We start from the raw sequence: 15,282 nt of genomic DNA, 5'->3' as shown, positions 1-15,282 counted from the left end.
TACTTTCCATAGTAAGAAGTGACAGTAAATTTCAGCACACTATATAAATTTTTCCTTACCAAATTCCACCTACCAAAGGCGCTTCACTCCCCGGCAATAGCGCCAGAAAAGAGTCTTGATGACCCACAAGGATAGGGGATCTATCGTAGTCCTTTCAATAAGTAAGAGTGTCGAACCCAATGAGGAGCAGAAGGAAATGATAAGCGGTTTTCAGCAAGGTATTCTCTGCAAGTACTGAAATAAGTGGTAACAGATAGTTTTGTGATAAGATAATTTGTAATGAGCAACAAGTAACAAAAGTAAATAAAGTGCAGCAAGGTGGCCCAATCCTTTTTGTAGCAAAGGACAAGCCTGGACAAACTCTTATATAAGGAAAAGCGCTCCCGAGGACACATGGGAATATCGTCAAGCTAGTTTTCATCACGTTCATATGATTCGCGTTCGGTACTTTGATAATTTGACATGTGGGTGGACCGGTGCTTGGGTGCTGTTCTTACTTGAACAAGCATCCCACTTATGATTAACCTCTATTGCAAGCATCCGCAACTACAACAAAAGTATTAAGGTAAACCTAACCATAGCATGAAACATATGGATCCAAATCAGCCCCTTACGAAGCAACGCATAAACTAGGGTTTAAGCTTCTGTCACTCTAGCAACCCATCATCTACTTATTACTTCCCAATGCCTTCCTCTAGGCCCAAATAATGGTGAAGTGTTATGTAGTCGACGTTCACATAACACCACTAGAGGCTAGATAACATACATCTCATCAAAATATCGAACAAATACCAAATTCACATGACTACTAATAGCAAGACTTCTCCGTTGTCCTCAGGAACAAACGTAACTACTCACAAAGCATATTCATGTTCATAATCAGAGGGGTAATAATACGCATAAAGGATATGAACATATGATCTTCCACCAATTAAACCAACTAGCATCAACTATAAGGAGTAATTAACACTACTAGCAACCTACTAGCACCAATCCCGGACTTGGAGACAAGAATTGGATACAAGAGATGAACTAGGGTTTTGAGATGAGATGGTGCTGACGAAGATGTTGATGGAGGTTGCCCTCTCCCGATGAGAGGAGTGTTGGTGATGACGATGGCGATGATTTCCCCCTCCGGGAGAGAAGTTTCCCCGATAGAACAGCTCTGCCGGTGTCCTAGATTGGTTCCGCCAAGGTGCCGCCTCGTGGCGGTGGAGTTTTGTCCCAAAAGATTGCTTCTTATTTTTTTTCTCAACGAAAGACTACATATAGGAGAAGATGGTCATCGGAGAGCCACCAGGGGGCCCACGAGGTAGGGGGCGAGCCCTAGGGGGGCGCCCCCACCCTCGTGGGCAGGGTGTGGGCCCCCTGGTCTTCATTTTTGGCGAGGATTTTTCATTATTTATTATAAGGTATTCTGTGGAGTTTCAGGACTTTTGGAGTTGTGCAGAATAGGTCTCTAATATTTGCTCCTTTTCCAGCCCAGAATTCCAGCTGCCGGCATTCTCCCTCCTTATGTAAACCTTGTAAAATAAGAGAGAATAGCCATAAGTATTGTGACATAATGTGAGATAACAGCCCATAATGCAATAAATATCGATATAAAGGCATGATGCAAAATGGACATATCACCAACCCTCAGATTACACACAACACGGCCGTACAGGAGGAAACAATTCAAAGCATAATAAATTACTTTACAAAAACTGGCTTCGTTCCCATAGTAAAAGTCAAAGGCAAACATGAATACATTTATTCAAATACAATGTCCTGCGAACACTGCGCCGCTACAAGTCGAGACCCTTCTACGACATCCTCGAAATATCGCTCGGGTGTGCGGTGCTCCTTGCCCTCCGGCGGCCCGCTGGCGACTTCAACAGCGTTCCTCTTCGCCCACCACATCTTGCAGCGAGCGAAGGCCATACGGGCACCCTCAATACAGACGGAGCGCTTGATAACGTCCAGCCGAGGACATGCGTTCACCATCCACCTCACGAGTCTGAAGTAGCTGCTAGGCATAGTTTCGGCTGGCCACAGCCGGATTATCAAATCCTTAATGGCTAGTTCGGCCACCCTATGCAGCTCCACCAGCTGTTTCAGCTGATCGGTGAAGGACACGGGATGCTCTGGTGCCGCATATTGCGACCAGAAGAGCCTCTCCGAAGAACCCCCTCCTTTGGCTTGACAAAACTCCATGGCATATGATACACTGCGTGGCAAATCCTCAAAAGCCCCTGGGGAACTCCGAACCCGGGTTAGTAAAAGGTACTGCTTCTCCACATACTTGCTTTGCAGCTTAAATGCCTTACCTGCTATGATCTTCTTGGCCTCCTGGATCTCCTGGAGGGCGGCCTGGGCCTCATTCCGTGCGGTCTCCATGCTATGATGAGCCTTGGCGAGTTCGGTCCCTCGAACCGACGCATCATGCTCCAAGGCCTCGAATTTTTCACCGCATCCTGGAGCTCCTGGTGGACTTCTTTGACCCGGGCCTTTAGCTTCTTACGGGCGGCCTACTGCTGGACAGCCTGCTCCTCGGCCTCACCCAAGGCCTTCCTCAGGGCCTCGACCTCAGTCGCGGCTTCTGCACATATCACAATACCGCTGTCAATATACAGCACTTATCCTTTCCCGAACATATAGCAAGTCGTTCCTCACCTTGCTTCTCGTGGAGCTGAACCTTAACCTCGCCGAGCTCGTTCTCGGTCCGCTCCAGCCTCCGCTTCAGCTCGGAGACCTCGGCAGCATGCGAGGTCGCGGCCAACAGGGACGCCTGCTTATCGATACATATTCAGTCAGCCTCTTATAATTAAGGATTGATCCCTTGTCCGGTTCTCCTCGCCGAATACCGGACAGCGTCTTAGGGGCTATGGACTATACGGGATTTTTCTCTTTCTTACCTCGAAACCTGTTAACAAGCTGCTGCAGGCTTCATTCAGTCCGCTCTTGGCAGACTGAACCTTCTTGATCACCACACCCATAAGGATATGGTGCTCGTCCATGACGGAGGCGCTTCGTAGCGCCCCCATCAGGTCATCTGGCGCTCCTGGATGGACAGGAGCCACCGGTGGAGGCGACGCACCCCCCTCCTTCAAAGGGGGCTGCTCGCCCGACTCTGAACTGCATACGGCCCTCTTTGCCAGTCTCCATGGGGATTGACTCCCCCATGTGTCCGGCAGTGGAGGTCCCACCTTGTGGCGCCTCCCAGACAACGTCCTGGGCTCCTCCCTTCGGAGCGGTCCTCTGGGATAACACTTCGGTGTCGTCCCTGGCCCCGGGGGAGTAAGCAGGCGGTGGCAACATGCTCGCCATCTCCGATGGAGCCAACGAACCTCCATATGAGGATCGCTGGATAAGGTCACGGGCTGGACTGCAATAGTGTGGATTAACCATGTTAGAATAATAAAAAGAAAGGGTTGGATATGCGCATAAATAAGCCATGTCACTTACGATGCGGCCTGGGGCCTGGTACGGGGGCGACGTTCCGGGCTACTGTCAACGTCCCACGCAGTGTCAACCGCTGGGGTGCCCTTCCCCTTTTTGGGCGCTTTTGCCTCCAGATGTGCAGAGGCCACCCTCTTCTTCTTCTCCTCGGGAGGAGGGTTGTTTTCCTCCTCCTCCTCCTCTTCCTCGTCGTTGTCCTCAGGGACAGAGGAATGGGCCTCGTCGTCTTCGGACGTCGCATCCGAAGTGCCCTTGCGACGGGGGCCACTCTTGGCCCCCTTGGCCTTCTTCTCCGGTGCCGTATATGGCGTCGGCACTAGCATCTTCGCCAAGCACGGGATGGCTGGTTCTTCGGGCAACGGAACCAGACACTGGATCCGCTTCGCCCTCTCCACCCAGTCTTGAGGGAACAATACTAAGATCTCAAACATCATCCTCGAAACATTTAAGTTGGGAATGCGTCAAAAGTAACATACCTCGCTGGCGGAGCGGTTACAATTGTGACCACGGTCTGAGTCCGTGGCCGGTGGCTTCTCGTTGCCCTTAAAGAGCAACTTCCAGGCCCCTTCGTGAGAAGTATCAAAGAGCCTTTTTAGGGTCTGGTGCTTCTTCGAATTGAACTCCCATAAAGGGCGGCTTCGGCGCTGGCACGAAAGAATCCGGCGGACCAGCATCACCTGGATAACGTCAATGAGCTTGATGTCCTTGGTCACCATGCTTTGAACGCGCATCTGTAGCGCTATCAGCTCGTCAGGTGAACACCAGTCCAGACTCTTCTCAACCGAGGAGGTGAGTCGCATGGGAGCACTGGAGCGGAATTCTGCAGCTGCAGCCCAGTTAGTGCCGCGAGGTTCTGTGATGTAGAACCACTGCTTCTACCATTCCTTTACTGTCTCCACAAAGGTGCCTTTGGGCCAGGAGACATTAGATAGCTTGCTCACCATGGCCCCTCCGCACTCCGCGTGCTAGCCATCCACCACCTTCGGCTTCACGTTGAAGACTTTGAGCCACAACCCAAAGTGGGATGGATGCGGAGGAAGGATTCGCACACAACGATAAACGCCGAGATGTTGAGGAAGGAATTCGGGGATAGATCATGGAAATCTATCCCGTAATAGTACATCAGCCCACGGACGAAAGGGTGGAGTGGAAACCCTAGCCTGCGAAAGAAATGGGGGATGAATACTACCCTCTCTGTGGGCTCTGGCGTGGGGACAACTTGTCCCTCGGCTGGCAGACGATGGGCGATCTCCTTCACCAAATATCCGGCCGCCTGGAGCTTAGTAATGTCGTCCTCCTTGACAGAGGAGACCATCCACTTGCCCTGACCACCAGATCCGGACATGGTTGCTTGAGTGGAAAGGAGATGAGAACTTGGGTGCTGGAGCTTGAGATCGTAAAAGAGGAGACGGAGAGAGAGCATGAGGAGAGGAAGAGGGAGTCCTTATCCCTTTATAAAGGCAGCAAATATTAAACGCCTCCTCGCTTGCCTTAGGATTCGCCTGTTCCCTAGGGATGTATAAACGGCACGGTTGAGTTATCCATGCCCGCATTGATGAGAATCCCGCAATAAGGGGGCACGATCTCTGTTTCGACAAGACGTGCTGATAGCAACCACGTCTCAAAGCATGGAATGGTAGAAGAAAAAAGGTTCGAAATTATAACCGGACATACGTGATGTCGTGTTGGAAAAAACCTGTCAACAGATTATATTAGTGTAAATATTATATTCTCTTTGCGGTTGTGTATGGTGTGCGTAACAGGTCAGGATACTATCATTTCATCCGAATACTATCTTGGAGTTCAGAGAAAGGGGAACCCGCCTTGCAATTCCGAAGACAATCTGCACGTCGGACTCCTCGTCATTGAAAGCCAGGTTCAGGGGCTACTGAGGGAGTCCTGGACTAAGGGGTCCTCGGGCATCCGGCCTGTTATCCATGGGCCGGACTGATGGGCTGTGAAGACATGAAGGCCGAAGACTGCACCATGTCCGGATTGGACTCTACTTGGCGTGGAAGGCAAGCTTAGCCACCGGAGATTCCTTCTTATGTAACCGACTCCATGTAAACCTTATATCCCCTCGGTGTCTATATAAACCGAAGGGGATAGTCCGGAAAGGACATCACATATACTCATTACCATATTCATAGGCTAGGCTTCTAGGGTTTAGCCATTACAATCTCGTGGCAGATCAATCTTGTAATACTCATACTAATCAAGATCAATCAAGCAGGAAGTTGGGTATTACCTCCATAGAGAGGGCCCGAACCTGGGTAAACATCGTGTCCCCCGTCTCCTGTTACCATCGATCCTAGACGCACAGTTCGGGACCACCTACCCGAGATCCGCCGGTTTTGAAACCGACACAAACGTCTACCAGCCACGGGCCAGGGTTGTGTTGCCTGCGACGGACACTTCCACCATGACCCATGAAGCCTTGCTGCAGCAGTTGTCCGCCTGCAGCCAAAGACCGCCTGGACCTGCGGCCGGCAGTTCCCCAGCAAAGAACCGCGAGAGCTGAAGCTAGGTGCCAGCCGGGTTCTCCAACCACACGATGAACTCCGGCATCACCTTCGCTGAGTGGAAGCACGGCCGAGGAGGCCGCGCAACCATGGCACGCCTCACTTCATCAACGGGGCTGCCACGACCTGGGCGACTCCCACCGCGCGAGTAGGCTCCGCCGCAGCCGCGAGGGGCCACGATGGGGGGTCGCAGCGTGCTTAAGCGAGCGACCACGCCCCCTATTGGGTGACGGTGAGCCGGGCCCCTCCTGGAAGGCCTTGCCCTTTTCTGCGGCCGAGAACCTCTTCGTCGGCCCCTCCTGGCGGGCCTTTCCCTTTTCTGCAGCCGAGAACCTCTTCACCAGTGCCATAGGTGTTGCTGCTAGTAGTGAAGCAAGGGAGAAGAAGCAGGAGAAGCGAAGGAAGAGATGGGTGGTGGGGGCTCCGCCCCCCTTCCCATTTATAGCCAAGAGGAGGCTAACCGCCGGCCTCCATGATCTAAGGTAATAATGACCTTTTTTTTGCATGCAGCAGGGACTCGTCAAGTCAGGCAGTTGCCGATGCAGCATGGGGAAGCGGAGGTGCCCATGTCCCATCAATCGCCTCACGTCAACCGAGGCTGCAGGCTGTTGGGGCCCGTGGCGCTCCGCACTTTCCCCTTGGCTTCGCCTTGAAGCCAAGTCCGAGCGCGCCTTGGGCCCGGGGGCTACTGTCGGCGTCCTAGGAACGAGGGTCCCCAGACTTGCCTGCCTGTGGCCCATGGCGTGGCTCCGCCAGCGGCCCCGTACGGCCCATCTTCACCAGCAAACACTCAAGACCCTCGCGAGGGGCCGAGCCTCGCGAGGCGGATGACGCAAGACCTCCTCGGGGGCGGAGAGATCAAGGCAAGGGGCACCTCGCGAGGTTCCTGTGACGCAAGCCATGACGACCAAGGCCAGGCGGGCACTAGGCGGGCGCCAGCGCGCAGTGTCCTCGTTTCCTCTTTGGTGCTAAAGTAACAGGCGCAGGCGAGGAGTCCCGAGGCATCAGGCAAAGGTTTCCATATCAGTGCAACGAGACCAAGACCAGCAGGAAGGCATGATGGAGGTCACCGTGGAGCCCAGGACGGCGTCACCACCTGAGCCTTTGGTAGGCGAAGACCATCTTTAGTCAGGATAACTTGTACTAGTTGTCTCCCTTCAAATTTGGCCGTTGTGGCATCCCTTCCTACCAGCATTTGGGAAGAGGGACAGGGCCTCTATAAATAGGGCTAGCCACCACAGTAGGAGGCAACTGAACCGATCCGAGGCCATTCAGATCATCCTCATCCACACAAACTCACCAAGCACAAGAGCACCTCTCCTCAGGAGGTTGTTCTTCCCTTGTAACTGTTCATCCTCAGCCCAAGAGGCAATCCACCACCACACCGGAGTTGGGTATTACACCACATCGGTGGCCCAAACCAGTATAAATCTTGTGTCCCTTTGTTCTGTGAGTTCGACGCGCTGAGCCTTGAGATCACGGTGAGGGAGAGTGCAAGGGGGAGGAGAGATCTTCATGCACACCCCAGTGTTCGAACCTCAAGGGTTTTGCTGGAACCTGAAATCCGATAGATGCCTACACCAACTAGAGAGGAAGCTAATCATAATGATCATGAAACTTCAGATCAAGTTACTACCGAACCACGTAGGTCAACCAGAGCACGTTCCGCACAAGAGTGGTATGGTAATCCTGTTCTGGAAGTCATGTTACTAGACCATGATGAACCTACAAACTATGAAGAAGCGATAACCCAGATTCTGATAAATGGCTTGAGGCCATGAAATCTGAGATAGGATCCATGTATGAGAGCAAAGTGTGGGCTTTGGTTCACTTGCCCGATGATCGGCAAGCCAAAGATAATAAATGGATCTTCAAGAAGAAGACTGACGCTGATGGTATTGTTACTGTCTATGATGACCCACAAGTATAGGGGATCTATCGTAGTCCTTTTGATAAGTAAGAGTGCCGAACCCAACGAGGAGCAGAAGGAAATGATAAGCGGTTTCCAGCAAGGTATTCTCTGCAAGTACCGAAATAAGTGGTAACAGATAGTTTTGTGATAAGATAATTTGTAACGAGCAACAAGTAACAAAAGTAAATAAGGTGCAGCAAGGTGGCCCAATCCTTTTTGTAGAAAAGGACAAGCCTGGAAAAACTCTTATAAGATGTAAAGCGCTCCCGAGGACACATGGGAATATCGTCAAGCTAGTTTTCATCACATTCATATGATTCATGTTCGGTACTTTGATAATTTGGTATGTGGGTGGACCGGTGCTTGGTTACTGCCCTTACTTGGACAAGCATCCCACTTATGATTAACCTCTATTGCAAGCATCCGCAACTACAACAAAAGTATTAAGGAAAACCTAACCATAGCATGAAACATATGGATCCAAATCAGCCCCTTACAAAGCAACGCATAAACTAGGGTTTAAGCTTCTGTCACTCTAGCAACCCATCATCTACTTATTACTTCCCAATTCCTTCCTCTAGGACCAAATAATGGTGAAGTGTCATGTAGTCGACGTTCACATCACACCACTAGAGGAGAGACAACATATGTCTCATCAAAATATCAAACGAATACCAAATTAACATGACTACGAATAGCAAGACTTCTCCCATGTCATCAGGAACAAAAGTAACTACTCACAAAGCATAAACATGTTCATAATCAGAGGGGTATTAAAATGCATATAGGATCTAAACATATGATCTTCCACCAAATAAACCAACTAGCATCAACTACAAGGAGTAATTAACACTACTAGCAACCTACTAGCACCAATCCCGGACTTGGAGACAAGAATTGGATACAAGAGATGAACTAGGGTTTTGAGAGGAGATGGTGCTAATGAAGATGTTGATGGAGATTTCCCTCTCCCATGAGAGGAGCGTTGGTGATGACGATGGCGATGATTTCCCCCTCCGGGAGGGAAGTTTCCCCGGCAGAACAGCTCCGCCAGAGCCCTAGATTGGTTCCGCCAAGTATCCGCCTTGTGGCGGCGGAGTTTCGTCCGAGAAGATGGCTTATGATTTTTTCCCATCGAAAGACTCCATATAGCAGAAGATGGCCATCGGAGGGCCACCAGGGGGCCCACGAGGTAGGGGGCGCGCCCAAGGGGGTAGGGCGCGCCCCCACCCTCGTGGGCAGGGTGTGTCCCCCCTGGTGAAGTTCTTGCTCTCAGTATTTTTTATATATTTGGAAAACATCTTCCGTGAAGTTTCAAGACTTTTGGAGTTGTGCAGAATAGGTCTCTAATATTTTCTCCTTTTCCAACCCGGAATCCCAGCTGCCGGCATTCTCCCTCTTTATGTAAACCTTGTAAAATAAGAGAGAATAGGCATAAGTATTGTGACATAATGTGTAATAACATCCCATAATGCAATAAATATCGATATAAAAGCATGATGCAAAATGGACGTATCAACTCCCCCAAGCTTAGACCTCGCTTGTCCTCAAGCGAAAAGCCGAAATCGAAAAATATGTCCACATGTTTAGAGATAGAGGTGTCGATAAAAATAAAATACGGACATGAGGGCATCATGATCATTCTTAGAACAACAACTTATATAATTCTTGGTCATATAATCTCTAATGCTAGAGTAATAATTCAATCACAATATCAAGTATGAATCGTAAACTTCATTGAAAACTAACAAACTACAATCTCAATCATTGAAGCAATTGCAATTTATCATAACATAGGAAAGAGTCAATGTATAAGAGCTTTTCAGCAAGTCCACATACACAACTATCATATAATCTTTCACAATTGCTGACATTCACGCAATACTTATGGGTATGGAGTTTTAATCGGACATAGAGAAAGATAGGGGCTTATAGTTTTGCCTCCCAATGTTTTACCTCAAGGGTAATGTCAATAGTAATAGTTCATGAAAACTCACATCCAATTAGCCATATATACCAGGATCTTTCCAACATATTGTGCTTGCCAAAGGATAAAATGTAAAAAGGAAGGGTGAAGATCACCATGACTCTTATGCAATGTAGGAGATAAAAGTAAAAGATAGGCCCTTCGCAGAGGGAAGCAGAGGTTGTCATGCGCTTTTATGGTTGGATGCACAAAATCTTAATGCGAAAGAACGTCACTTTATATTGCCACTTGTGATATGGACCTTTATTATGCAGTCTGTCGCTTTTATTACTTCCATATCACACGCTCGTATAGAGCTTATTTCCCCCACACCAATCAATCATACATATTTAGAGAGCAATTTTTATTGCTTGCACCGATGACAACTTACTTGATGGATCTTACTCAATCCATAGGTAGATATGGTGGACTCTTATGGCAAGACTGGTTTAAGGGTATTTGGAAGCACAAGTAGTATCTCTACTTGGTGCAATGAATTTGGCTAGCATGAGGGGGAAAGGCAAGCTCATCATGTTGGAAGATCCAAGACAATATAATTTATCTCAGATGTAAGAAAACATAACCCATTACGTTGTCTTCCTTGTCCAATGTCAACTCTTTAGCATGTCATATTTTAATGAGTGCTCACAATCATAAAAGATGTCCAAGATAGTATATTTATATGTGAGGACCTCTCTTTCTTTATTACTTCCTATTAATTGCAACGATGACCAAAACTGTGTTTGTCAACTCTCAACAACTTTTATTCATCATACTCTTTCTATGTGAGCTCATTACTCTCCATAAGACTAATATGATCTCTTTGATTCCTTTTTTATTTCTTTCTCTTTTCTTTTATTCCTTTAGGATCATGGCAAAATAATCAAGCCCTTGACTCAACACTAATCTTTATTATATAGCTCACGGACTCGATTACATAGAAGAATAATAAAGCAAAACTCACAACTAAATTGTACTAAGAACTTTTATTCTACTAGATCAAGATATTATCAAAAGGATCAACTAAGAAAAATGGTAAAGATAAAAGTGATGGTGATATGATACCGGGGCACTCCCCCAAGCTTGGTAGTTGCCAAGTGGAGTGCCCATACCCATGTGATTATGTCTCCTTTGTTGGTGAAGAAGGTGGGGATGTTGATGATGGATAGTCGCACATTGAGCGTAGGAGGTCTTCTAACTTGCGGATAATGCCCTTGAGTGCGATGATATGCTCCTTCAACAAAATATTTTCATGTGTGAGATACTTATTTTGTATACGAGCCAACTCAATCATCTTGAAAGCTTCGATTTCTGTTGGGGTAAGAAGATTGTGATCCAGTTGAAGGGTGTCTTCTGTTGCTGGAACTTGGTCCTCCATGGCCTTCTTGATCCCTTCATCCTTGTTGATCTCCATAGGTTCTTCTCTCTTCAGCTCTATCTTCATTAGCCAAGCATCGTTGCCCTCATGGTTGGAAGAGGAGAGAGACGACATAGTGCCTGGCCTTGACAACCCTGACAGAAAATAGCTCGAAACAAAGACATGAGATTTTTGCGTGATACGGGAATCAAAACCCCTGGGAGATTATATAATGAATTTTTATCGACCAAAATACGTGTCGTGTACGAAAACAGAGCCCGGAGAGCACATGAGGTGCCCACGAGGTAGGGGGCGCGCCCTCCACCCTCGTGGAGCCCTCGTGTCCTTCCCGGACTGCTGCTTATTTTTCTATTTTTCTAAATATTCCAAAACGGAGAAATATTGCCTTAAAAACTGTTTTGGAGTCGGTTTGCTTACCGTACCACAAACCTATTCCTTTTCGAAGTCTAAAACGTTCCAGAAAGTGTCCCTTATGTATTCCTTCGGGGTTACGGTTTCGATAACATTGGTTTCAACATTTATGGGATTACCTGAGATATAGTGTTTGATTCTTTGACCGTTCACCACCTTCGGATTTGTGCCTTCAAAGTTGTTGATGTTTATGGCACGGAAACGGTAGACCTCCTCGATAATGTAAGGACCTTCCCATTTAGAGAGAAGTTTTCCTACAAAAAGTCTTAAACGAGAGTTGTATGGCAATACATAATCACCTACATTAAACTCACGCTTTTGTATCCTTTTATCATGCCATCTTTTAACTATTTCTTTAAACAACTTGGCATTTTTGTATGCTTGGGTTCTCCATTCATCGAGTGAACTAATATCAAATAACCTCTTCTCACCGGCAAGTTTAAAATCATAATTGAGTTCTTTAATAGCCCAATAAGCCTTGTGTTCTAGTTCGAGAGGTAAGTGACATGCTTTTCCATAGACCATTTTATACGGAGACATACCCATAGGATTTTTATATGCAGTTCTATAGGCCCATAATGCATCATCAAGTTTCTTGGACCAATTCTTTCTAGACCTATTAACAGTCTTTTGCAAAATTAATTTGAGTTCCCTATTACTCAATTCTACTTGACCACTAGATTGAGGGTGATAAGGAGATGCAATTCTATGATTAACATCATATTTAGCAAGCATTTTACGGAAAGCACCATGAATAAAATGTGAACCACCATCAGTCATTAAATATCTAGGGACTCCAAATCTTGGAAAAATTACTTCTTTAAGAATTTTAATAGAAGTGTTATGATCAGCACTACTAGTTGGAATAGCTTCTACCCACTTAGTAACGTAATCAACAGCAACTAAAATATGTGTATAACCATTAGAGGAAGGAAAAGGTCCCATATAGTCAAAGCCCCAAACATCAAATGGTTCAATAACAAGTGAATAATTCATAGGCATTTCTTGACGTCTACTAATATTATCAATTCTTTGACATTCATCACAAGATAAGACAAACTTACGGGCATCCTTGAAGAGAGTAGGCCAATAAAAACCAGATTGCAGTACCTTATGTGCAGTTCTATCTCCAGCATGGTGTCCTCCATAAGCTTCAGAGTGACACTTGCATAGGGTCTATTCTTGTTCATGCTCAGGTACACAACGTCTAATAACACCATCTACTCCTTCTTTATAAAGATTGGGTCATCCCAAAAGTAATGCCTCAAATCATAGACGAACTTTTTCTTTTGCTGGTATGTGAAACTAGGTGGTATAAACTTAGCAACGATGTAATTAGCATAATCAGCATACCATGGAGCAGTATGAGAGGCATTTATGACATTTAATTGCTCATCAGGGAAGCTATCATCAATAGGTAGTGGGTCATCAAGCACATTTTCTAACCTAGACAAGTTGTCTGGAACGGGGTTCTCAGCTCCTTTTCTATCAACAATATGCAAATCAAATTCTTGTAGTAAGAGAACCCATCTAATAAGTCTAGGTTTAGCATCTTTCTGTCCCATAAGATATTTAATAGTAGCATGATTAGTGTGAATAGTTACTTTAGAATCAACAATATAAGGTCTAAACTTATCACAAGCAAAGACAACTGCTAAGAATTCTTTTTCAGTAGTAGCATAATTTCTTTAAGCATTGTCTAGAGTTCTACTAGCATATTGAATAACATTTAGTTTCTTATCAACTCTTTGTCCTAGAATAGCACCTACAGCATAATCACAAGCATCACACATAATTTCAAAGGGTAAATTCCAATCAGGTGGCTGAACAATAGGTGCAGAAATCAATGCTTTAAGTATTTCAAATGCATCTACACAATCATCATCAAAGACAAATGGTATATCTTTTTGTAATAAATTAGTCAGAGGCTTAGAAATTTTTGAGAAGTCCTTAATGAACCTCCTATAAAAACCGGCATGACCAAGGAAACTTCTTATACCTTTGATGTCCTTGGGACATGGCATCTTTTCAATAGAATCAACCTTGGCTTTATCAACTTCAATACCTCTTTCAGAAACTTTATGCCCCAAGACAATACCTTCATTAACCATAAAGTTGCACTTTTCCCAATTCAAGACAAGATTAGTTTCTTCACATCTCTGCAAAACTCGACCAAGGTTGCTCAAGCAATCATCAAAAGAAGATCCATAGACGGAAAAGTCATCCATGAAAACCTCACAAATCTTTTCACAAAAGTCAGAGAATATAGCCATCATGCATCTTTGAAAGGTAGCAGGTGCATTACATAAACCAAAAGGCATACGTCTATAAGCAAAAGTACCAAAAGGGCATGTAAAAGTAGTCTTTGATTGATCTTTGGCTGACACAGGTATTTGAGAGAAACCAGAATAACCATCTAGAAAACAAAAGTGTGTATGTTTAGATAATCTTTCTAGCATTTGATCGATAAAAGGTAAGGGGTAATGATCTTTTTTAGTAGCCTTATTTAATTTGCAGAAATCAATTACCATCCTATAACCCTTAATAATTCTTTGAGGAATCAATTCATCTTTATCATTAGGAACAACAGTAATACCTCCCTTCTTAGGGGCACAATGGACAGGGCTTACCCACTGACTATCGGCAACGTGATAAATTATACCTGCCTCAAGGAGCTTTAGTATCTCCTTTCTTACCACTTCTTTCATTTAAGGATTCAGTCGGCGTTGATGATCACGAACTGGTTTAGCATCTTCCAAATTAATTTTATGTTGACATAGAGTGGGGCTAATGCCCTTAAGATCATCAAGAGTATACCCAATAGCAGCACGATGCTTCTTCAGAGTTTTTAATAATCTCTCTTCCTCATGCTCTGAAAGGTTAGCACTAATAATAACAGGATATATCTTTTTCTCATCAAGATAAGCATATTTAAGAGTATCAGGTAACGGTTTGTAACATCCCAAATTTTCAATTTGGAATGTTATACTCTAGATCATCATTGCATATCATATTTAATTTCATTTTGGTTGATCCTAGAAATTCTACGCAACTCAAGGACCCTCGGAGAGAGTTGGGGATTTTGTTATTTTCATATTTGAGTTTTCTCAAATTTTGAAAATAGGATCATTTGATTTTATTTATTTTATGTTTAATTATTTCTATTATAAAAATTATGAGAGAGGGAATAAAATGACTTTCCCACAATAAAGAAATATTGAGGGTTTAAATAAAAAATCAAATAAGATTTTATTTTGGTTTTATTTGCTATTTTATTTGAATTTAGGAAAAAATGCACATTTTCAAAAATTGCATTTAGAGCCAAGAAAATGTTCATCCTATTCTAAATATTTTATTTAGATGGAGAAAATTTGTTTTGGCATTTTTAGATTTTTTACTTATTTTTCTAGAATTTTTTTTAGTTGCAGCGATATTGTTTTAAAAAAACGAGACCTCGCGCCCGACTGGGCCAAGGGCCCAGCCGCCCGCCGCCGCCTCTCGCCGGGTCGGGACAGGAGTCCCGACCAGCGCCGCCGCCGCCCGAGTCCGGGGAGGACTTCGCCTCCCGAGGCCGACCCCTCCCCCAAGTCGCCTCTCCCCGCCCCCTTTATAACCACCGCAACCCCCACCCCCCCTGCAGCCCACACCGCCG

Source organism: Triticum dicoccoides, chromosome 4A (genome assembly GCF_002162155.2).
Source record: "Triticum dicoccoides isolate Atlit2015 ecotype Zavitan chromosome 4A, WEW_v2.0, whole genome shotgun sequence".
In the NCBI taxonomy this organism is placed as follows: Eukaryota; Viridiplantae; Streptophyta; class Magnoliopsida; order Poales; family Poaceae; genus Triticum; species Triticum dicoccoides.
Note: the sequence above shows the minus strand (reverse complement) of the source record.